This window comes from Chelonia mydas, chromosome 15 (genome assembly GCF_015237465.2).
Source record: "Chelonia mydas isolate rCheMyd1 chromosome 15, rCheMyd1.pri.v2, whole genome shotgun sequence".
In the NCBI taxonomy this organism is placed as follows: Eukaryota; Metazoa; Chordata; order Testudines; family Cheloniidae; genus Chelonia; species Chelonia mydas.
In genome coordinates, this window is record NC_057856.1 from 29,680,176 (window position 1) to 29,702,970 (window position 22,795).

Here is a 22,795-nt window from a genome sequence, read left to right on the forward strand (position 1 = left end):
ACTGACAAATCAAGTCATGCAAAGTGGGAGTTTAATTGCAAACAGTTCTTATGGATTGTGCTCACATCTGTGCTGCCATATGCAAAAAAACAAAACAAAATCACCCCTGATCTTTTCTCACCCTAACAAATCCACTTGGAAAGAAACACAGTTGGAGGCTTCAAATCAGGAGCTAGTGAGATCTCTTTTTACGTATTTTTACCTGTCTTTGCAAACCAAATCTCAGCTCTGGGCTGCAGATGCTCAGGGAGCAGGGGGTACGGAGCGGGCTCTGGCTCCATGGCCATGTCTGGCATTCAGTGCAGCTCCGTGCATCGTTTGGGCTGATAGTGAAACGATTTGGTGGAAGGCAGCTTGTTGAGGCTTCATCTCCTGGTGTGTGTGTGTGTGTGTTTGTAGCAGTGCTATTAATGTTACATTAAAAACCGATTCTAGTTAGTCGTGTGGGCAATAAGTTTTATGAGATTGGCGGCCAATAAAACGAGGGATGTGTGTGTGTGCAGTGAATATTTCTTATCTGCTAGGATAAGGATTTATGTCCCATTAACTGGCAAATTGCCCTGTGTCCTCGGCCGGAGGGTTCCCCGGTTCTGCTCTCTGCTGAATGTACTGCCTTGAGTTGCTCTAGGGACATGAGGGGTTTTTGACTCCTAAGCAAGCCCCCTTCCCCATTTGCATCCGAATCTAGGGAGCGGCTTTTGAGGCCTCATCTCTGACTGCCTGGCATGGAGAGCAGGATTCTGGAGTGCCTAGAGGCGTTAACGGTGCTGCTCTGATTCCAAGGCGCGGCTCCTATCTGTCTCCTCCCTAGGCCGAGGAGTTCGAGTGGGGTTGGTTGTGTTGGCAGAAGGAAAGCTCCAGGCTTCTGTGAGAGCAGCAGCATGTTGCTGGTACAGGGAAATCCGAACCCCGTACAGAGCTGGGCTCGGAGGGAGGTCTGTGTCTGCCCACTCTCTTTTCTTTGCGTCCTGGAGAGGCAGCTCCATTGCGTGTGAAGGGAGGCCCCCAGGGCCAGCGCTCTGTCCCAGGGATGGCAGGACATGGCTTTACATTCTATGGTATGCCAGCACCAGGAGCAAAATGCCATGGTGCCCTCATCCTTTCCGAAGGGCACAAGGTTGGGTTCCACCAGTAGCCCCTGTGACTTAATTGTAAGACCTGCTGCTTTTCTCCCTGACTCTTCCCTCTCTGGCTCTCTTGGGTTGCAGTCTGCCTCTGAGAAGCAGCTTCCGCATCCAGGCATGAGGCCCAGCTCATGTTGGGGCTGGCACTGGGAGCTCCCCTGCCCTTGTTCTCTGGGGCACTGAGCAGTGCTCTGTTAGTCACTCACCCAGGAGGCAGCTCCTGACCAGCAGCTGCAGGAGGTGCCCTTTGACTAAGGGGAGCAGTGCAGATGGATTTTGGTGCCCTCTCATTGCTGGGTATCAGGACACCGGTGGCCCTCGTGTTTGAAAATAGCCCTTGCCCTGTGGTGCCTTTCGAGTGCTGCTTGAAACTGAAATGTGACCTTTCCCAGCCAGGCGTCCCAGGCTGGGTGTGAGCACTGGGACTGCGTGTGGCATGGGCCGAGCTGCCCGGTACCATTCGGGGCCCAAGTTACCTTTCTTGAGCTTGCCATAAGGAGCACTTCTAGGGGCATGGCTTCCACTCGTGGCACCCGTGGGCCCACGCTTCGTGCCTGCTGCGACTGTATGGGGCCGTGGTGACCGTGAAAGCCCTCTGTGCTGGGGGCACGCAGGGCATTGTGAGGAGCTGGTGCCGCGCAGGGGGTGGGTGGCCATTGCTGTGCTCTTTGGGCAGCGGGGGGCCCCGTTCAGCAGCGTGGTGCCCGGTAGCTGAGTGTGGGTTGAACAGGCGGCTGAGTTCCAGGGCTGTTCGCGTCCGTCCTGGGCTGTCACAGACATGGCATCCGTCACGGGAGCGCAGGAGCCTGGGGGTCGTTGGAACCAGCCAGGCTGTTTGTTTTGGTTGGCTGGCACGTGGCCGTTACTAATCTAAGCCGCTTTTTCCTTTTAAGGGAAAGGCAAATTGGTGTTCTGTAGCTTCTGTGAGACGCTGCTACTCTGTGACCTACAGTCTTGTCCCCTGCACGGTATCGGCTAGATAACCAGATGTCTGCCATCTCATAGCGCTGTGTTCCCACTTGATATTGCTGATCGATGGCAATTGATTTGCCTCCTGTGTAACCCTGAAGCAGTCAGGACGGCTGAGGGCTTTTTCCGGGCACCGAGAGAGCTCGAGCTTTTCTCTCCTTTCGTTTTTCTTCTAAGGCCTGGTTTCTGGGTCCTCAGGCCTCTGTGCTTCTGCCTCTGCTTAGACTCTACCCCCAAATGCAGGCTTCACCCGCAACATTTGGGACTGTCCTAAAAACTGCGGCTTTCACAGGTTACCCACAATACAAACTGCCTAGTAAAACCTCGGTGCTGAAAGCTTGGGTTTGAGGTAATTCAGCTGTGCTTTTAATAACTGACACCAATCCACCGGCTGGTGATGGGACACTAGATAGTCAGGGCTCCGAGTTACTCCAGAGAATTCTTGCCCAGGTGGCTGGCTGGTGGATCTTGCCCACATGCGCAGGGTCTAACTGATGGCCACATTTGGGTCTGGAAGGAATTTTCCCCCATGTCAGATTGGCAGAGACCCTGTGGGGGAGGGAGTTTGCCTTCCTCTGCAGCATAGGGCACGGGTCGCTGGCAGGTTTGAACTAGTACAAATGGTGGATTCTCTGTAACTTGAAGTCTTTAAACCATGATTTGAGGATGTCAGTAGCTCAGCCAGAGGTCCGGGGTCTGTTACAGGAGTGGATGGGTGAGGTTCAGCGCGCTGCGATGTGCCGGAGCTCAGACCAGATGATCGCGATGGTCCCTTCTGGCCTTGCAGTCTGAGTCTGTGTTCGTGTGGGGTATTTTCTTGTTGCTTTTCACTCCTCTTGCTTAACAAAATCGGAGGGGATCGTCTGGACGTCTCCCCACAGTGTGCCAGCAGGGCGTTGTGTGGGTTTCCAGTTCAGCGCAGCGGGAGGGCTAAATCCACACAGGCCCTGCTCCCCTTGAAATCCAGAGTGGCCCATTTCTATTCCTGTCAGGCCTGGTCCAGTTTGGGGCCAGTATTGTGCTGCTGGGGCTCTTGAAAGGAACTCCGAAATGCAGCTCCTTGGGCGTGACCAGGAATGGGCTGGGCTGGGGTAGAGGCGTTGAGCCTGAAGCTGGTGTTAGCTCGGAGAAGCGAAGGGGGGCTGATCCCTTGGAATGTTCCTGCTCGTCTGTTGCAGAAGAAACGAGCTGTTCACCCCCTAGCCCCGGACGACTGGCACTAATTGTTGCCCTGTGGGCAGAGGAGGCACTGAGTGACTGAGCCATGGGGGCCGTTCCCTGCACCCCCAAGGCTGAGCGTGTTGGCAGGGCTCCTGCTGCCAATGAGGAATGGGGGATGGTGGAGGCCAGCGTAGTCGGTTCCCCTCAGCCGGGGCAGCGTGGCTCCCTTCGCTGCGTTCTTCACCCGTCGCCCTTGCGCTCGGGGGAGAAGGAAGCTGCTGAGTCGACGGCCGGCCGTGTCCTTCTGTGCCTGCAGTGACCGTAGCTGTGCAAGCTGCGGGTACCCGAACGCGGCACCCCTCCTGCACGCCTCACGGGCAGCGCTGCCCCGGCAAGCACAAACCCCTGCTGCTAGCCATCGCTCTAAACCCACCCGAGCGGAGTTCAGTTGTTCGTTGGGGTCTGTAGCTTGGGCGGGGGGTAGCCATCTGTGGGAATGGGAACGATCGCTCCCTTGTCTGTCCCGTCCAGCAGGATCCGGTCAGGGCACGCCGTCCTAGAGCAGCACTCCCAAGGGTTGGGGGGCCACCCAGCGCCTGGCCCGAAGAGCTCTGGGAGAGCTCCCTAGCACACGGTGTGGGATGCTGCTGATCTGTTGTTCAGAGGAGCATGTGTGTCGGGGGTGTTCTGAAGTATGGGCTCTTGGCAAAGAGCTTCCACAGGTGTCACTACCCGGTGGGGGCACTAGCGTAGATCAGCGGCCGTCATGCCAATCATGGCACCCAGAGCACAGTGATGCGGTGGCTGGAATACCAGCGCTGGTCTCCACGTAGCACTCCGGCTGGAGCTGCCAGCAGTGGGTAACCCTTCGGCAGGAAAACACCCTCAGAGGACGAGGACCAGGCCGCTGAGCGGCGTTGCCTCGCTCCCCGCCCTCCCTGTCTAGGTCTTGTGCTGTGCCCATCTCCATGGTGTCTGGGCTGACGCTAAGCTCGCTTGTCTGCTCATGCAGAGTCCGCCAGGGAAGGCCCTCAAGCTCGCTTCCTGCCTGTCCTGAGCGTGGTGGCTGAGGCATTCGGGATGGAATATGCACCCGCAGCTGTAGCTCTCGTGCGGCCAAGGGCTCCAGTCACAAAGGGGCAGGGGGTGGGGGAGAGCACCTGTTCCTGAACCCAGAGGTGCTGGCCTGAATCGACACCCGCACCTTTTTCCCTTCTCTGCACGTCCATCATTGCAGGAAACAAAAATCCCGTGTTCCTCTCCCAGCCACAAGTGGGGGGACCCTGCTGAGGGCTTCACCCAGACCATCCTGCAGAACCCTGTCTCCATCCTTGGAGCTCTGCCTGCTGGGTCACAAGGGGCTGCTCTGCCGGAAAGGAGACCGGTGGGTGGGGCTGTGGGTTAGTGGAGCTGACTCCCCAGCGAAGGAAAACGGCAGCACAGCCGTGCTATTAACGCACCACAATGATCATCAGCTCGCATTGTAATCATTAAGACTATTAGAAGGAAATGTTCGCTTGAAGCTAATGTCAGACTTTGTGTTCTGCTTTGCAAACGCTCACAATTAATGCCAATCAGATTCAGGAATAAGCCAACTTGAAATCATGTCTGTTTCATCTCATTTGTCAGCTGTTGCCATTCTGTGTTGTACATTTTCATACAATTGCTATAAACATAAAAGGGAAACTCCACATTCTTCAGAGGGCTCTTGTATTGTTCTGTGTTCGTTTTAATTACTTTGCATTCAGAGGCTCATCTGGCCTCACCAAATAGCAAGAGAAAGTAGGTCTTTGTAAAACAAATATATAAATCTTGATAGATACCTTATTTTCACATTCAGCAGTTATGTTGGATTATGTACAGCTAAATAAGAAAAGCCTGTTAATTTTCCTTTTGCAAGGAGCTTTTTGTCTCTCTGCTTAGAACTTGGGCTGTTTTCTGCGTGTGTGTTTCCTCTTGAAGGAAATCTCAAAGGGGAGAGAGCGCAGGGTGGGGAAAACTGGAATTTGACCGGATGGTGGTATAATCCCCGGTACAAAAGTACACATCAATTATAAGAATTCCTACTGTAATCTTAGAAATCTATCTTTTCTGCTGAACCAGCTCATTAAAGAATACCATTCATTTCCATCTCCCCGGGTGAGAAGGGTTTAAATCTCTTGAGCTTTGTGCTACAAAATAGACTTAGGGTGATGGACTCTTTTTAAATATTAAAAGAGAGAGTTTATTTTTTTTATTTTTTTTGCAGACTTGCAGCACAGACGAAGCATAACCTAATTAGGCGAGGATGGTGGGGACGGGAGCCGCTGCAGCTTTAGGAGATCACCGCCTTGAATAGCTTCCCCATCTGTCGACTGGTAAATGTATCGCTTTCCTCAATGCACGTCTTTGATTACATGCCGGGGCCCTGCCACCTCCCCTCGTGCTGTGAAAAGAGCCATCTCCCAGAGAGAATGAGGTTTCCTCGGGCCATCCTGGCAAGCCCAAGAGGAGTGAGCCGATGTGAGATAGGCCTTTTGTGTTTGTTCATTGGTCCCAGGGCAAAGGGGAAGGGGGGTGGGTGGGAAAAGGGACATGGGGGAGTCGTGCTGCCCCTAAACTTACAGAGCGGGGTGAAAAATGGGCTTTCCGTTCGCCGAGAGCTCTATTGTATCCAGCAGCGTGGTAAGAAGAGGGCAAAGGATGGGCGCCGACCTAGGGCTGTGGCGAACTCTCCTGTGGAACCGAAAAGACTAGAGAGTTTAGAGCAAAGAGGTGACGTGGAGGCAAGGGTCTGATGTCAGCCGCGGGCTCTGTGTAGGCTGGAGGAGGGTGCTCCCCAGCACAGGCTAGTTCTGATGAAGACGGTGCCAGCCGCTTACAGACGGAAGCGTGTAGGGCAAGGCAAGAGCAGTGAGTGCTCCGCCCGGAAAGAGTAACCTAAGCGTGCTGTCTGCGTTGCTACCGCGGTGTCGTGCTTCTGTGCAGGTGTGCTGGCCGGCTGGGGCGCTTGCCAGGCTGGAGCGCGGGGGTGAATTTGTGGTCTCCGTTAACAAGGTCGGACGTGTGTAGGTTGTGCTGTGTGTGTGCGTATGTGTGTGGCCGCAAAGGCTCTATGCAAACATGTTAATTTGTTTTCTTTCTTCCCTTGCCTTTCAGGATAATTGGTTGCATTTGAAGTCTTTGTGAAAGCCTTTGATTATAGTAATTTCAGCAGTGTGATCTACCCTGGATTCCTTCCTTAGATTCTTTCACCGTTCAAGCCCTTGGGCCTGTAATTACATGAGCCAGTGCAGCTCTGCCTTGGTTTGCAGCGTAGCTGGGAAAGAGCTGGGCTAGTTGCCCTCTGGCTGCTGCCGCCCTGGGTCTGCGCAGGTGAGCGGCGTGTTCCTGGTGTGACGCTTCAGGAGCTCGTGAGATGTGTGGCGTGAGCAGCTCTTGGGCCAAATGCAGGGAGTGTAGATGTAGCAAAGCCAGTCCCGTCTAGGCCTCCCTGTAGAGACCCAGTGGATTAGCAGAGCAGCAGTTTGGCCATCTCTGCGTTCCAGGAGCTTGTCTGAGCTCTGCCGAGCCCCCGTCGCTCTTGGAGCCACCTTTGATGGTGGGAGCAGAGGGGCTAAGGGTATTCGTGCTACTGAAATGCAACTCAGCACGAAGTCCTGCGAGTCCTGTGAAGAAGAGCCATGCAGGCTGAAATGCATGCAGGACAGCTGGGACTGGGGATTACTGCACACACCGTGGAAAGGGAGGTAGTGCGCGCTGTGTGTGTGTGTAACTGGGTTAGCGTCTCGCTCAGGGTGGGGGCATTCAGGACTGGAAGCCTGGCTGGAGCAGTTAGCATTTCCTATGGCTGTCTGAACAGCCAGGTTTTGTGTCTCCTGATGGGTGTGGCCTGAACCTGAGCGGCCAGTGCAGGCTGGCACTTGGAATCCCCAGTGCTGTGACCCTTCCCTGCTGCTTGGCAAAATGCCTCTGTGTTGGCCGGCTCCCCGCCCTGAGCCTTCGTTCCTGTGTGGCAGTGTCAGGGTCCCAGTGCAGCGGGGAAAACCCACCTCCCCCGGGAGAGGAGGAGCAGCAGCAGTGCAGGGTCAGGCAGGTCCTTGGGGAAGCGGTTGAGATTTCAGGCTGCCTGGCTGGCCCTCGAGAAGCGAAGCCCCCAGGGGCGCAGTGCCACCTTGAAAACTCTTCCCCTTGATCTCCTATAAGCGTGCGGCAGCCAGAGCTGCGCGCAGGATTGAAGCACAGCGTAATTGTGTCCGACAAGCGTGATTTCTTTTCAAAGTGATGGCGGTGCAGCTTTTTGAAAGGCGGCATTCCTCCCGCGCGCCCTGATCCTACGCAACTTAGCGAGTGTAAAAGCAAGGGGAAATCTGTCGATTTTAAACACTGCCCGCCCCGCATGGTCGGAGCCTGCGCCGTCGGGAGCCTCTGTTACCGACGCGCGCTGGCCCTGTGCGTCCGTTGGCTCCTTCCTGTTCCTGCCCCAAAATGAAACCACCCAAGTCGGCGCTTGACCTTTTGCTAGCGTGTCTGCTGCCTTGGCTGGGGTCTGACATTTTGTTCCTGGTCCCACCTAATGACCTTCTGCTCGGAGATGTGTGCGCACGCGCCACTTCCAATTACAGACACCCCAGTCAGCCTCTTTCAGCTGCTTTTCACCTAGCTCCGTCTCGCGGCGAGCTGCGCCCTCCTCCTCCTCCTCCCTCGAGGATGACTTTGTAAATCGAAGCAGACAGCATCCCGGCAGTGTTTGTGTCTCTTTATGAGCTGGCAAGAGATAAGCCCTCCTAATCTAGCCCCCGGCAGCACGTGGCTGCTCTCGGTGTCACCTTGGGCCTCATGTTAATTTTAAGTGGAGAGCCACTAACGAACTGCCCCCAGACCTGTCCACGCCAGGCAGCCGCTTCCGAATCGGGCACTGAAGAGGCAGCGAGGCTGGCCAGGAGTTGGTGCTGCAATGACTTGTCCTGCCGGGGGAGGGTTACGTGGCAGCTCCGTTGCACGTTAGCTCTTCCCTCCTGGTGATCGCTGGGCAAGGAGAGCCGCATCTGGGGGCTGTGGTGCCGGGAGCTGGATTGAAGCAGGCACCCGACTCCTGAGGCCTCCTGCTCACGTTGGGAATGGAAGTCACACAATCCTTGGATTTATGTCAAGATCGGTTGGGGGTAAGGGGAAGCAAACCCCTGAAGTGTAGGGGCCTGCATGAAATGGTTTGCTCAGGGTTTTATGCTGTGCCCATCCCCGTATCTGAGCCCCGATAGCTATTCTAAGGTAGGCATGGCTGTACTGGGTCAGACCAGGGCCCACCTACTCCAGTATCTGGTCTCTGACAGTGGCCAGTGCAGGCTAATAGTGTCATGGGCTGAGCTCCCCCATTTAAAATGTCAAGATTCTCTGGAGCCACCAGTTCCAATCAAGGCAGGTGTGACTTGTCCTTTCCTGCTTCCAACCACTCTGTCATGCCGCTTTGCCTTTGGGCTCAGACCTTCTCACATTAAACACAATTCGCCGACTCCGCTTTACTCCAGCTCCACCCCAACAATGGCAGAAAGTCCCATCTACACCGCATGCCCTTTAAAGAGCCCTTATCCCTGTTTGGTGAGTGAATGTTGGCCCCAGCGTCCTTTCTCCTCTGTCTCCTGTGTGCTGATTGGCTGTTGCTTTTCTCCCCAGAGGTGGCTGCATTTCACTGGTGCTGTTTGTGACGCACTTTGTGGATCCTTCAGCCTGGGTTGTCCTATATAAATGCAAGATGGTGATTGTTAGATACATTCAGCTCGTGTTAAACAAGACGCCTCTCTCAACAAACGTTTCCCTGATCAATAGGCTGCGGAGGGGCTTAATTTATAATTCCTCTTGTAATTTTTCCTTCAGATGTCTGACTCTCTCTTGTGAGAAGTCAGCGTGTCATTGCACAGTTATAGCAACGGGCTCTATTCCATTAGAATGGCAGCACGTTTCTCTCTGCTAGGTATTTATAGAGGGTCATTCAACAGAGCGTCTAGGGTGTGTGCCCCATACCCAGTTGCTAATTCAGGTCTGTGAATCTGCCTTGATTGTTTTCCCGGTGATCTTGCTTTATATCAGTTTGGGTGTTTGAGGCTGGGGATGGGAGTGATATTCCAGGAATCTGAGGTTACTGTAGGAGCAAAAATCTTCTACCTGCCTACCTGAAATCAACATCTCATGTTCAGAATATCTCCTCTTGTAATTTCCAGGCTGGGGGAGAGGGGCTGCCAAGGGGAGTAGAGCTGTGCCCTTCCCCCATGAGTGACGTGGGACTAAAGAAATATGGGCATGCTATTTCCTGCCCATTCTACTGGACATCGGTGGTGCATTTTTGCCTGTAATGAAGTAGTAATTGTAGCTCATCAGTACAGCGAGGCCTGGAGGCATTGTTATTGGATTCAGTGCAGTGCGCTGATTTCTCAAGTCTCAGAAGTAATGTTGCCTCTATTTTTCATGTTGCACTTTTCTCTGATAAATGCCTGGCCATTCCACCTGGGGGTTGCATCTGCATACCCTGCTCCGGCTGCCAAAGTGAAGGCGGTGACCCCGTTCCATGAGCTTACAGCAAATCCGCCAAAGGAATGGAAATGGCCCCGTAAAATGGCTCTGAAGTAAAGGACGACGTGTAGTCACTTTTAAAAAGGGGTTTTACCAACTCCAGGAATTGCTAGATCTGTGTTCTTGCAGTGGCTTTAAAACAAAAAAGTATCTTCCTTGAGCATTTTGCAATAAAAAGAAACCAAAATGTGGCTCTTGGATTTAAAGATTCCACTGCAGTGCTGTAAACGCACCGTACGTGAGTGCGTGGCTTTTTTGTTTAGCTAATACCCCTTTCCAAAGCAACATAAACCGAAAAGCCACTCTAATTCCAGGAGAAAAGTCAACCTAGGGAGTTATATACCAGTCTAACTATAGCGATAGGATTCACACCTCCGCTTACACCCATATAACTTGCCGGTGTGACAAGCCCTGAGGGAAGTACAAAAATCCAAGTGTTTCAGTGATGAAAAGTTTGGCTCCAAACCCCAGTGCCCAGCATGGGCCTGCGGTGACTCAAATCGGACTCAACAGCCGGTTTTCTGTGGAGCCCCGAGAGCACTGCGCTCCTGTGCCTCATCGTACAATGCAGAACTGGGGTCTTCGATGGACAAGATCCTCCTCCTAGTCAAAGGTGTCGCTAGTAACCGAGCTAAGGAATTTTCTTCCAGATTTTCTTTTAGTCTCTCTCTTGACCCGGTTATTCAGCTCTGGTTCTTTTGCCGTCCAAGTCGGCAGCCATTACGAAGGCATCCGAGGCATGTTGGTTTCGAGGATCATTATTAACCTGTTAGAGCGCTCTTCCTGCTCACAGCTAAAATAGATCTTTAATCTCTGCCCAAAATAGCTCATTTGATGGGAGGCCTCCTTAAAGCTGACACACAAATTTCACCAGGCTGCCCCAGCCCCCACCTCGGTGCCTGCAAATGCTCAGTAGCACTTGGGTTGTTTTTTTAATTCTGTTATGTACACATCAGATACCTTATTTCTTCCATCAGATCATTTGTAACAGTCACTAGGCAATTTACTCCCATTCTCTGATTCAATTTACTCTTTGTGCTGTCACAGCCATTTTTCTATGCAGGGTGAATTTTTAAAGTCCTCGTCCCTTCTTTTGTGGCCTCATTGAGAAGCAAAAGAGTTTGGGTTTGTTTTTAAAACAGGCACTTTTCGAAGCAGAGTTGGAAGGGAAAACATTTGGTCGGAGGCAGAGGATCAGGACAGAATCAGTGGCGTGGTGATTGCTGAGCAGTGCCTTAAAGGGATGCTCTTGGGAGATTTAAAAAAGAAATGGCTCAAATCCTGGAAGATTTTCTGTGGAAATTCCCGCGGGTGTCAGTTTGTTTTAGCAAAGCCCTTATCATTTGTGGGTGAGTGGGAAACCCGAGCCTGGTACTAACAGCCCTGCAGCTTTCTTGGAATTGAAAGAATATCTAACATTGACTCCATCCCTTTTTTGTTGCCGATGCTGCTTGTTTTACTTCCTTTGTCCCTCTCAGGTTGGACAGCGAAATTAGACTGGTGAGTTTCACTTCCTAGACTTCACTCCCCCTCTTGATCCTCTTGCCTTTATTTGTAGCTGATGATGAGTGGGGAATGGTGAAGAAATAGCAAACCTGGGCTTTGATGGCTTCCCTGCCAGGTGGTTTGGTTCTGATGGGGATGTGCAAAGTTCAGCAGCCTCTTAACTATCTGCTGACAGATGTTAGAAGAACTTCAAAACCTGGCCCCCAAACGAGGCGAGTAGGGTCTGTGCAGCCAGCACGACTAGGCACTGGCTCAGCACTTCAGCTTTTGCTGTAAACTGTGGCTTGTTTTGTGTCTGGTGTTGGCCCAAGCCAGGGGGTGCCGTATGGCAGGCTGCGTTTCAGAACAAGGTTGTTAAATGGCGTTTGAGTGTAAGACCCCCAGAGGCAGGAAATAGGTAATAACCAGGCTTTGAAGATCACAGGGGCTGAAGCTGTCGCATTGGCCTTTTCAGCTGGTGTATTGTGGTGCTAAAGCTAGTCTGGCTTTTCTCTCGCGGGGCTGTCCGGGAGGCTGTTGTTCTTAGGTGGGGAGTGCTGGTGAGAGCTAACAAGCTGATACGGCGCATGTATTCCCACCACTCCTCTCCCCAGCTGCCAAGCTCCGTGCACTGCAGATTGCCAAAGGCCTTTCTGTGGGCTGAGTACAGGCAACAGGCATTCCTGGGGCTAGGCCCTTTGGGGTCGTGTTCTGGGAATTCCAGTCGGACTCGCAGTATTCTCCACATTCTGGGGCGCAGGCTCCGGTGCCGACACTGAGTGCTTGCAGCTCCGACACCACCCGACTTGGCACGATGCAGCGTAGCGGGCTCTCTTCTGGAACAGGCCTGGGCCAAAATAGCAGTTTGGGCTTGAGGTGCTTTGAGAGGGGCATGGGGAGCTCGCTGGGTGCGACAGGCCCGGGTCGGGGTCCATTGGCAGAAGCACGGGCCAAGCCTGAGGTGCCACGACAGGTGTGTGGGGAGCCATGGTCAGGACAACTGGCCCAGGGTCGGGGGAAAGTGGGGGGCGTGAGCGCCCACCTTGGTCACTAGCGGTTCTCTTTGTGCCCCTTTCTGTGAGCTGTTCTCCTAATCTGTCGTTCTTCAAGGGCCCATGCTCCTGGAAGGCTGTACGCATGTGACACGGCTGCATCATCCCGGGCGAGGTACCAGCCCAGGGTGACATCTCCTTGGGTTAGCTCCTCCTCTTCCACGCACGGGGCAGACGACCTGCAGGTGCTGGCATCCTGGGTGGTATCCCGTCTGCCTGGGCATGGGTCTGGGGAATGAGGCTGTGCTGAGAAACCTGCAAGGCCCAGCACTGGGGGAGGCGGGCGGGAGAGTGTAGCTTTTGCAATTACCCTGGACTCTTCTGCCTTTTAAGTCGAGTTGACATATGAATAGTTTCAAAGTCAGCCCAAGGCCGTGTTAAGGAGGTCATGGTGGAGCCGAACTTCCACTTTATTGCTATCTTAATTAAAAGAACCATTCCAGAAGGACAAAGGATAAGCCACCAAGCTGTGCTCATTGCTTTGCTGCTCTTTTAATTGAAGAATCGGTCCAGCAGGGACCTGCTTTGGGGTTTTGTCAGGTTTTTTTTAGACGGGTGTTTTGCATAAAATAACATCCCCCAGCTCCCTGGGTTTTAGAGCTGTGAAACTCCTGGCTTGTGTGGCAACCTTGGGTAGTTTGTCTTATTGCCATGGTGTTAAAAGGCAACGGAGAGAGGAGTGGGGAGATGGCAGCCAAATGTTACCTCGCTATATAAAGGCCCGCTGGGAACGCCATAAAAGGGAGTGGGTTTGATGCCCACTGGGGGCCTGCCTTGCAGGAGGTGACGTTCCCCCTGCGAGAGGGAGAAGGACCCAGCGCTTATAGGACGCCCATACGTACACTTCTTCCTGAGCACCAAGGCAGAGCTTGGTGACCACCGGTTCCTTCTACTGCAGCCAAACCTCGGCCAGCTGGGTGAATGAACACAGTGTTAGCTCCCTGTCCCCACCTGCAGCAGGGAGGAGGGAAGAGCCCCAGGCTGGCTGTCCCCGGAGATGACGTGAGTGCTGACCCATGGGAGAACTAGTGATGGAAGTATCAGGCTTCCATGCCAAGCATTGCTTTGGATTCGGTCTCTGCTAGGAAACGGGCCCGTCGCCCTGCACCGTGGTAGCAGCAGAGACTAGTGCAGATGGGCCCTTGCGTCTTGCTGTCTCTACTACAGCTCCCCACGCTGCTCTCACTGGCTTCTCCGTTCCTGGGGTTGCCTCGCCAAGGCCTTCCAGCCGGAGTGGGGACTGCCGGCACGATGGCCGCAGGGACCGCGCCCCGCAGAACAGAGGTGCCATTGCGGCCCGGGCGGGGCGTGGGGTTAGGCAGCACCATCTTGGTGCGGTGGTTGCGCCCTGCTGGCATTGCCTTGGCACAGCTGCGCACACACATAGCTGCCGAGATTGTGGGACCAGGGCCTTAGGTACGAACAGGTGTGCAGTAAAGGGCTGTCCTGTGTTCGCCTCTCCCCCCAGGAGTCACCGGTGTCTCTTCATAGACTAGTTTCCAGTTGGCTGGGGGCAGGGCTGTTTGCTCCCCCATCTTCCCCGCGGTATTTGGGATTGAACACTGTCTGCCCGCTGAGCAATTCCCCTCTCCCTCTCCAAATTGGCAGTATGCGGGGCAGGTCAGTCACCCGCTCTATGGGGCGGATGTTTTTTTCCTCTGGCCAGTGGGTCTGCAGTGTTGGTGGGTGGGGCAGTGGGGAGGATCAGCTGGTTCCCTTCTAAGGATCAACGCTTTGGTTTCCATCCAAACCTCCCCAGCTGTAATAAAAGAAGGAGCAGTACGGGCCAGGGATTGAGCTGGGTTCCTTCAGGAGAGGCAGCCCAAGTTGGTCTTATTTTTAGCTGGCATGAACCTGGGAAAATGACTGTCCTTGCAATGCACTTGCTGCCTTTTCCTGGGGACCTTTAACCAGGTTATCCGGGCCGCTGGGCCTCCAGTTGACTAGTTGAGCCTGCTTCTGTTATGCAAATCGTCCTTTAAAGACCAAGCAAGAGAGGAGCTGGGGCAGAATCTGGCAGTATGCAAATCCACCTAGCCATTACCAGGCGCTTTCATTTCTTATTCCTGTCTCTGTCATGGTGCGGGGGACGGGGAGGGGGGGCTGGGGGGCTGGGAGCTGGGTGAAGGGCAGAAGAACTCCTCACCAGCTGGCCCAAAAATGTAAAGAAACCAGCTAAATAATAAGCAGGAAAATAATCACTTTTAGCATCATTCTCCATTACGACCTCCAGTTTTAATCAGAGGCGTCTGTGTTGCTTTAAGAGCTATGGGTTTTAAAGATCACAAGAGGGGTTAGAGAAAATTACCCTTGACTCTTACATGCTAATGTAATCTCTAACCAGATCTTCAGTACTGCAGCTAAAATTGCTTTTTAGATTAACATTTAATTATTAACAGGGCTCTCTGGAAGGCCTGGGGCTTGTGTGTGCGAGAGGGGGGAGAGCAGGGAGCTGGCGGCGAATGTATTAGACAGGCCTGATGGAGACATTTGCAAGCCGAGAGGGGAAGGTCGCCGCGTGGCCGATGGTAACGCGCCGTGCTTTATTGCAGCCCTCGGCAAGGTGTCGTCAAACTTTCTTTTTGATTTTATCTTATATTTCCCATAATTTACCGAGGGGTGACCTTTCCCATGTTAACTCATTCCGGGACCAAACTGTCAGCTTTGCTAATTGACTAGCCTGCCCTTCTTTCGCTCCCCTCCCTCCCCTTCCCTGCCGAGGTTGAGCATAAATTACCTGGTAACTTCCAGCACAGAATATTTTTGAGAGAGGCTGCTCAGGAAGCCAGGCTTTCTTCACCGCCATCCCCGGCACTGCCAGCGTGTCTGTCCGTAGAGCGGGGCTGCTCTGAGTTAGAGACAAGAGAGGGGTCTGCGTGCAGGCCTGGGAGCCTGGACACGCAGTGACTCTTGAAGAGGGCTTTCAGTCACTCGCTCAACCGCTCTGTGACTCGGTTTTCCCTTCTGTAGAATGGCGATAACGCGTTTCTGGGCTTTACTGCGATACAAAGTGACCCCCATTGTGCTAGGTGTCACACAAAAGCAATTTGCCCATGCCGCCTAGGGAGGGGATTTGGAGGCGGTTAGAAGGAGCTCTGTTCTGACATAGTGTATCTGGGGAATGCCACCTTTCAGTTCCTCTCAAAGTTGTTCTTCTACCTGATAGAACTGAGCTCTCTGGGCCCTAACCCCTGGCGTCCCCTCTCTGATCCATTGTCTGGAGCAAGGCTACCTCCGTAATATCCTTGCCTTTCAGCAGTGCCTTTCATTGCCCCAGGGCTGCTTGGGGCAAGGTGGAGCGTTGCTCTGGAGCCTACCGTCCCCGGCTGCAGGCCGCCCTGTGCGCGCGCAGAGTGGATGCAGACTGCAGGGTCTGGGCTCAGATGTCATGCCCCACGGTCCCCTGCTGGCTTCTGGGCCACCGGGATGAGATCCGGCCACCGGACTCTGCCGCTGCTTTGGTACAGAGGCAGGCACCGCAACGCCGGCGGGGCGCGCTCAGCTTGGGGAGCGGGTGGTGGGCAGGAAGTGCTGGCGTGGCGACGGAGGCGGCTGTACGTGCCAGAACGTTGGTTTTCCCCGCTGGGCTCATTACGGGGACGACAAATGGAGTTTGGCCGGCTCAGCCTTCGCTAGGGGAGCGCAGCTCTGCCAGCCAGCCAGCCGCAATTGCTGCCCTGACGCTTGGCCGCAGGAGGAGCCTCTGCAAGCCAAAAGCGCGGCTCTGGCCTCCCCCCGCTGCCTTTCTCCTGCTGGGGGCGCCCCATCCACCGGCTGGCAGAGGTGGCCAGAGACAAGCTGTGGGTCTCTCCCACCTTCCCCCTTCTCGGATCATGTAACAGTGCGGTAAGGGTCATGCTGGCCCCTCTCCGTGGGACTGGGCTAGGCAGCCGCCTCCCGCTAAGCACAGAGCGTCTGAGCCTGCTGCTGGGAACATGGCTCTTGGGGCCGAGCTTTGGAGCCAGGCAGGCTCCGCCCTGGCGTACAGCCAGCGGCTTGGCACTGAGGTCCTGCCAGCGGGCAGGCTCCCTGCCTTCCATTGGGCAGGGGAGGGATGGCTGGGAGGAAGGCCAGGGCAAGAGACGGCTGGCTGGGTAGAACGTCACCGCTCTCTGTGGCTGCAACGGCTGGTTTCTGCCGCCGCGGCCTCAGCTACCGGCCTGATTAAAGTGCTCGAAGATGTACGTTAATTATGGAAAAGCAATTAGAGTAACAAACACGGCTTTGAGGAGGTGGCTTGGGCGTGGCACCTTTCCTGATGCTGGCCCACGTGTGAAGGGGGCGGCACCAAACAGGGCAAGGCCATGAGGCAATGCCACTTGACTCTCTCCGTGTTCACGCACTGCTCCTGGCCGCTTCAGCGCCATTGCCACGGTGGGGTAAGCTGGACGGCCCTCAGGCTGCCGTGGGCACTGCCCACTGGAGCTCGAGTGACCGCTGGGACTGGCAAACTGACTGCACGTTTCCCTCCCCTGTTTGAAACCCAGACCTTGGAACTCTGGTTATTCTCTGTATTACCGTCGCCTCGAAAGGTCTCCGTTGAGAGCCAGGCCCCACTGTGCCAGGCACTGCACCCGGAAGAGCCCACAGTCTAACGGCCCCGGCGGAGGTTGGCAAGGGAAACCGAGCCACAGAGAGTGCTGCCCCTGAGCCACCCGTCGAGTGTGCACGTGAACCGGACAGTAAGTAGAAGTGAATCGGAGGGCTCGGATTTCGTTATCCAAGCTGGGACCAACACAGGAAAGAAACCACTAAAACTCCCCCCCGTGGCGAAAAGTAACCTGAGGTACGGCCGTTCTTGCCACTCTGCCAACCACAGTGGCTGCTGCTACTCTAGGGAAGGAGTCGCGCTTGCGTAAAACAGTCTCTGAACTGAACGTGTCTCTTGAATGTTCTGGGCCTGGCTTGAATCAGCCAGAGCCGGCTGGTCGATGGGGGAGGCTTTGGTGCAGCGCCTCGCTGTCGGGATAGTCGAGGCCTGTCTGTATCTTTACTAGCACCCTCCTGCAGTTTCACAGGATGCTGCCAAGAGCTCTCGGGTTTCATTTCCTCACCTTGCTAGGACTCGGTTTCACTTTCGCATTCTTGCAGGTGAGCCCGATACCGTTGTGCTTACGGGTTCATAATAATGCAGGGCCAAGCTTGGGAGTTATTTAAAACAGATATTTTTCCATCCGTTCCTGAAAATATTTCTCTTCCTCTCGGTTTTGTAACCGCTCCTTTGATCTCTCCCAGTTCCAAGAATTCCCTTCTTTTCTGGTTCTTATCCCACCCCATCCCTGTGTTACCGGAACCCCTTCGCTGATCTCGGCCACAATGCCTTCGACTCACCGACACTGTACTAGACCCCTGCCAGCCCCACGCCCCCGTTAGACACTGGTGGTCTGGATGGCGTGCCAGGCGAACTCCAGCTGGGGCTGCCTCTGGGGTGAGGCTGCTCATGTGGCAGGAGGGGGCAGTGCCATCGCTAGGTCCTTTCTGTCCTGCAAAGCTGAGTCATCCGGGTGCTGTTCCACGCCCGTCACTGTGCTGGGCAGCAGCTGGAGTGTTCGCTGAAATCGGGGAGGGGGGTGAGGTTGGGGGAACATGCTTGTTCTCACCTGTAGCCTCCTCCAGAATGGGCCACCTTGGAACGATCTGTGCTTCCCTCCCCTCCCCCCCAGCTTTATTAGCGTCTCAGCAAGGATGGCACAAATGACAAATGGGAGCCGGCCTTGCTGCAAAGATCCCCCATTCTCTTTGGAACAAGAGGCCTGCTTCTAAAATCCCGTTTAGTCATTGTGCTCCCGAGGCGAGCGGCACAAACTCAATTCAGCCTTAGACTTTGAAAGTTCCTATTTTCTCCCCCTTGTCACATTTTCTTTTATCTAAATCCTTGCCTATGAAAGCCTCTATCGACAGCTGCGCTGGCCTTATCTCGCAGAAGGGACCTTCGCTGAGGCTCTTGGAGGAGATAAGAAGGTCTTATCAGCCTCTGATGTCAGAGAAGGTGCCAAAGCGTTCTGTCATTGGAGCTTTAGACATACGGTATTTTTTTATTAAAGTCACAAAGACCTTGGGCTTATAAATAGTCTGATTTAGAGATAGGGCTTCAAAATTAGCAGGCCCTGGAAAAAGTGTGTGGAATGGAGTTAATAAAGGAGGGGAGTGCCCCAGCCAAACATCCAGGGCAGCTTTCCAGAGCAGTCAATATAGAACAGAGACCCTGCTTTTAGCTGAGGACGCTGTGTTTGCCTCTGGCAGGCTGGGCCCAGGAGGAAGATCCAGGCTCTCCTGGGATCGGGAGGAGGACGTTTAAAGACGCAGCTTGCCTTTTGCTTTCTGCTGCACCCGTCCTGAACGGAATCCACCGACAGCTCAGCTCCACTCTCGCCATTTCTTCCTGGTGCGACTCCTGGAGAGTGATGTGGAGAGAAACGTGAATTGTCTCGATTGCTGGGCCAGTTCTGGCGCTGGAGCAGCCTTGCTGCATCGCGGAGATACACTGTGAAATGCCCAGGTCAGGAGGGCGCTGTTGCCTGCTGCCTAGCCAGGAGGGGCCCAGCCTGGGCTGGGAATGAAGGGGCGCTTTAGGAGCTCCTCAGTCACAAGGTGTGTTACAGCTGGGAAGAGCCAGGCTACTGTTAGGGGAATCCAGACTGAGCCGTGCCGTGCTTTCGTCCCCACTCCTTATCCGTTAGTCTCTTCTTCCTTCCTTCCTTCCTTCCTTCCTTCCTCACATGTTCTCCCTCTTTTACTCCAAAGCAGGCTGGTGCTGGGTGGGAAGTGATCCAACCTCATGCTCCAGGGTCTTGGCTAATTGCTGCAGGGGTCAGGAAGGGACACGTGCGCACAGGGAGCCAGGCGGAGGGCCTCTGCTTTCTGCTGAAGTGTCGGGTATTGTCCTCCATCAGCGGCAGGATAGCAGCAGCGATTGATCCCTGTTCCCAAGGGGAATGGCTGTGCCTGTGCTTTAAGCTTTATCCGTGATGGACGAGGATCATTCAAGGCCCTGGCCTAAATGAAGCCCAGCAGGAGTGGTTCGAGTCAAACGGGGGAAAGGGCCCACTTCTTTGGTTCTCCCAGGGCAGCCACCTGCAGTAGCAGGAAGCCAGACGGTCTCCAAGACTGCTTATCCCCCCAGAAACCCTGCAGCTCCCAACATCTGTGAGCCTGCACTGAGTGCCGCATGCTGATTCCTCCCCCCCCACCCCCCGGTCACCCGCACGGGGCCCCTTAGGCCTTGTCTCTACAGGGGATTTGCCCCTGTTACCACCAGCTGCAGCTCCATCCGTGCAAACCCCTCATGTGCACAGGGCTCTTTGCACCTGCTTGGAAGCAGCCCCAGCGCAGATCCCAGCTTGCGGGAGCCGTACTGGTGTGCACGAAGGGCTGAAAGCGGTAGTGTAGACCGGGCCTTCGTCTTGCATTGGTCCTTCTCCACCAGCCTGTCCCCTCCCCAGAATTAGGGGATGGTTGGGCTCCCAGTGCGGAGAGGGTTAAAATCTCCAGGTCCCCCGCCCCTGCCAGCCTCCCCCCGGGTAGGGATGGGGAAGGAGCCCTTTTGTCAGTAATGAAGAGTGACGTGACCTTTCCCAATGCAACTTGTCAGAGTGATTCCCGGCACGGGGGCGGGGATCTGCACTGACAGCACCTGCTAATGCAGCCTCTGCTCTTCATGCCCTTCTTTGCTAGGGGAAACCCCCTTCCTCGGGATGGGTGGGCCTTGTGACTCCAAACAGGATGAGAAGAGCAGCCTTGTGGGCTCTGCTGTGGGAAGGAGGAGGCCCTCCCCCCAGAGAGTGCAGTAGAGGAGAATGGCAGTCCCCTCCCAGGGAACGGTAGGTGCCTCACTCAGCCCAGAGGGGGATGCTGCTCAGACGCTCCGTGGGCTTTCATTCCTGCCCTGCGGAACATCTAGGCAAGAGCAGACACCTGCTATCGGGAGGGCTATGCCTGCCTCTCCGGCTGCAAGGTTAATACAAAAGACCAGGGAAGGTCCCTCTGTGAGGTCTAGGAGCAGCTATGCCAGAACCTCCCTCCGCAGCTGCTCAGAGCTTTCTAAAGCAGCAGCAGGGTAATCCTGCCAGGATTGCTCAGCTTTGAATACTGGGGTGGAGCTGACCGGCGTCTGGCCAGTTTCATGCTACTGCTGGCTAAACCTGTGAGTTCTGGAGCAGACCGTGTGCAGGCTGGAGGACCGGCACTGAAAGGAGTCCCACTGGAAAGTTATCTTGGCAGTGGTAAGGACTAGATCATTTAGTGATAGCTTAAATGAAGGGGTTTGATCCCATCCCTCACCAGGGAAAGGTTCCCCTCTGTCAGTGGCCGGTAGCCAAGTGGCTGTTTCAAGCACTGAGAACACATTTCTGTGCATCCATGCCTCCCAGTTTGCAGCACGCACGAAACCCCTGCAGATCTCCCACTCGCACCCCAGCTCCTCGGAGCGTGTTCAGCAGAGGCCTTCCAGATTCGGGGCAGGTTAGCAAAAGTGCGGAGTGTCATCTTTCTTGTGGCGAAAGAGCCAGAACAGCTTGAACTAAATCGGATCGTGCTGACTGGAATTAGTTCAAATGCAGATGGAGCTAACTAAGCTAGTGGTAAGCATTGGAACAGCCCAGTGTCCAATTCCTGTCAGCTGATGCAAGGGCTTTTCTGAAAAGCATTAACGAAATGCCATCGAGTGGACAGATGCCTATTGTGCGGTGGGGCCATCTCCGCCCTCTCACATACAGGGTGCATTATCTGGGCCTGGCTCCCAGCACAATTATTATGCAGGGCTGTACAAATCTGCAGGACCCGTGTCCTGCTGGGTGAGGCCATGGCAGCCCTTTCAGCCCGCAGGGCACGAGCTGTGGGGGAAGGGAGAAGGTCCAGCCCTCCGACCTTGCTGCACGTTTGAACCAATGGCCAAGCGGTGCACGAGTCTCTATTACCCAGTATTGACGCCCAAGCCGCCAGCCCTCCGCTCCTCTGTGTCCAGGTCATGGCCAGGCCTTACCCCAGTGAGGGTTGCTCCGAGCATAGGTGCTGACTTCTGGGTGCTCTGCACCCACCAGAAGCTCCCCTCCCCGCTCCCCTCCCCACTCCCCCAGCTCACCTCCGCTCCTCCTCTGAGTGGGCCACGTCCCCACTTCTCCCCCTAGCTCCTAGCACTTGCTGCTGTGAAACAGCTGTTTTGTGGCGGCAAGCACTGGGAGGGAATGGGGAGGAGGGTGACCACGGCACGCTCCGGGAAGAGGCAGGGATTTCGGGAAGGAGTCCAATAGGGGCAGGAGGGGGCAGAGTTGGGGCGGGGACTTTGGGGAAGGGGTTGGAATGGGGGTGGGGTGAAGGCGTGGGCTGGCCGACACTTGCTTGTGCTAGTTCCCCCCCCCCCCCCCCCGCCATCCTGGCGCAGCCCCGCTGCCTTCAGAGCCGTTCTCCTGCCGCGTCCTCAGGCAGCTCTCCAGGGTGCAGAGCGCCCACGTTGACGGTGTCGTGTTTGGTCTCCATCCCAGCAGCCTCCAGGGGCCATGCTGCCCTGCTCCGCAGGCCCCTCGCTGGTTGACGCATTGCTGTGGTGATGGCCTTTACCTGGGCGGCGGCCCTGGGGTGTGAGTTCTCGCGGGGCACTGCACTGATGCAGGTCTGGAGAGCAGCAGGGCCAGCTGGTTCCTGGTCGCCATAACCTGCTGTGGGGCTGAGTTCTCCCAGCCGACAGGCTGCACGGGAGAGGCCTGAGGCTGGGTTGAGGCCGGTGCTGTCTGGACCGTGTGTCCAGTCCTAATAAAGCCCAGGCTCTGCCCTAGGCCTGGGCTGAAACTGACCTTTGAAGTCACTGGAGTGCTTCGTTTCTTGGGCTTCCTGTAGGTCACCCGTTGCAATGCAGCCCCTGTCGCTGGTGTGACACATGGGGGTAGAGACACTGTTTGTTTGTTTTCCCTCTGTTAGACTCTGGGCTGGTGAGTAGAGGCGTGGGGTGATGAGGTCTCGTGTGTGCAGTAGCAGAGTTGTCCGGCCTCTGGACAGTTCTGTTCTTCCGGGCTCTAAGAACTGGCCCCTTCCATTCAGTGGGAATCCAGAGAAGCTGCCCGTGGCATAAAGCCCTCGAAACAGAGATTTGGGTGGGAGGAAACGGGAGGAGTTCAGCCCTCAGTGGAAAGGCTCAAATGCCAATCCTGGGATCAGACCTCATGAGGGTTGAGTCCTGAGCTCTATGTGCATTTGCTTGTCCACAGTGTGTGTCCAAGACCAAGAACTGCACGCTCAAGAAAGTGTCTGGGCCTCTGGCTTCACTGCCTGAAGAATCAGCTTAGCAGCTTGGCCTCTAGATTTTGGTCCTGCTTCAGGATGCACTGCGAGGGGCGAGGCCCCCAGGGGGTGGGGGGAGGCGTCTCTCTCCTTGGTAAGCAAATCCCCCGGTCAAACACTGGGACAGCCTGGGGTTCCACGAAGTTCCAGATGTGCCGCTTATAGGGACGCGAAGGCGCCTGATCT

General features: G+C 55.1%; 1 protein-coding gene across 5 annotated transcripts in view; it reads left to right on the forward strand.

The window, feature by feature from the left end:
- The window catches only part of FAM222A (family with sequence similarity 222 member A), a 105,720-nt gene that overhangs the window by 16,664 nt on the left and 66,261 nt on the right, over positions 1-22,795 (forward strand). For 2 of the 5 annotated variants that reach the window (XM_043529525.1, XM_037879001.2), the window contains exon 2: positions 5,503-5,611. The exons of 2 other annotated variants lie outside the window; for them this stretch is intronic. The gene's annotated coding sequence lies outside the window, so the exon portion shown is untranslated. Of the gene's footprint in view, positions 1-5,502; positions 5,612-6,392; positions 6,609-22,795 lie in introns of all 5 variants that reach the window. One more of the 5 variants, XM_037879002.2, reaches the window with a different exon arrangement.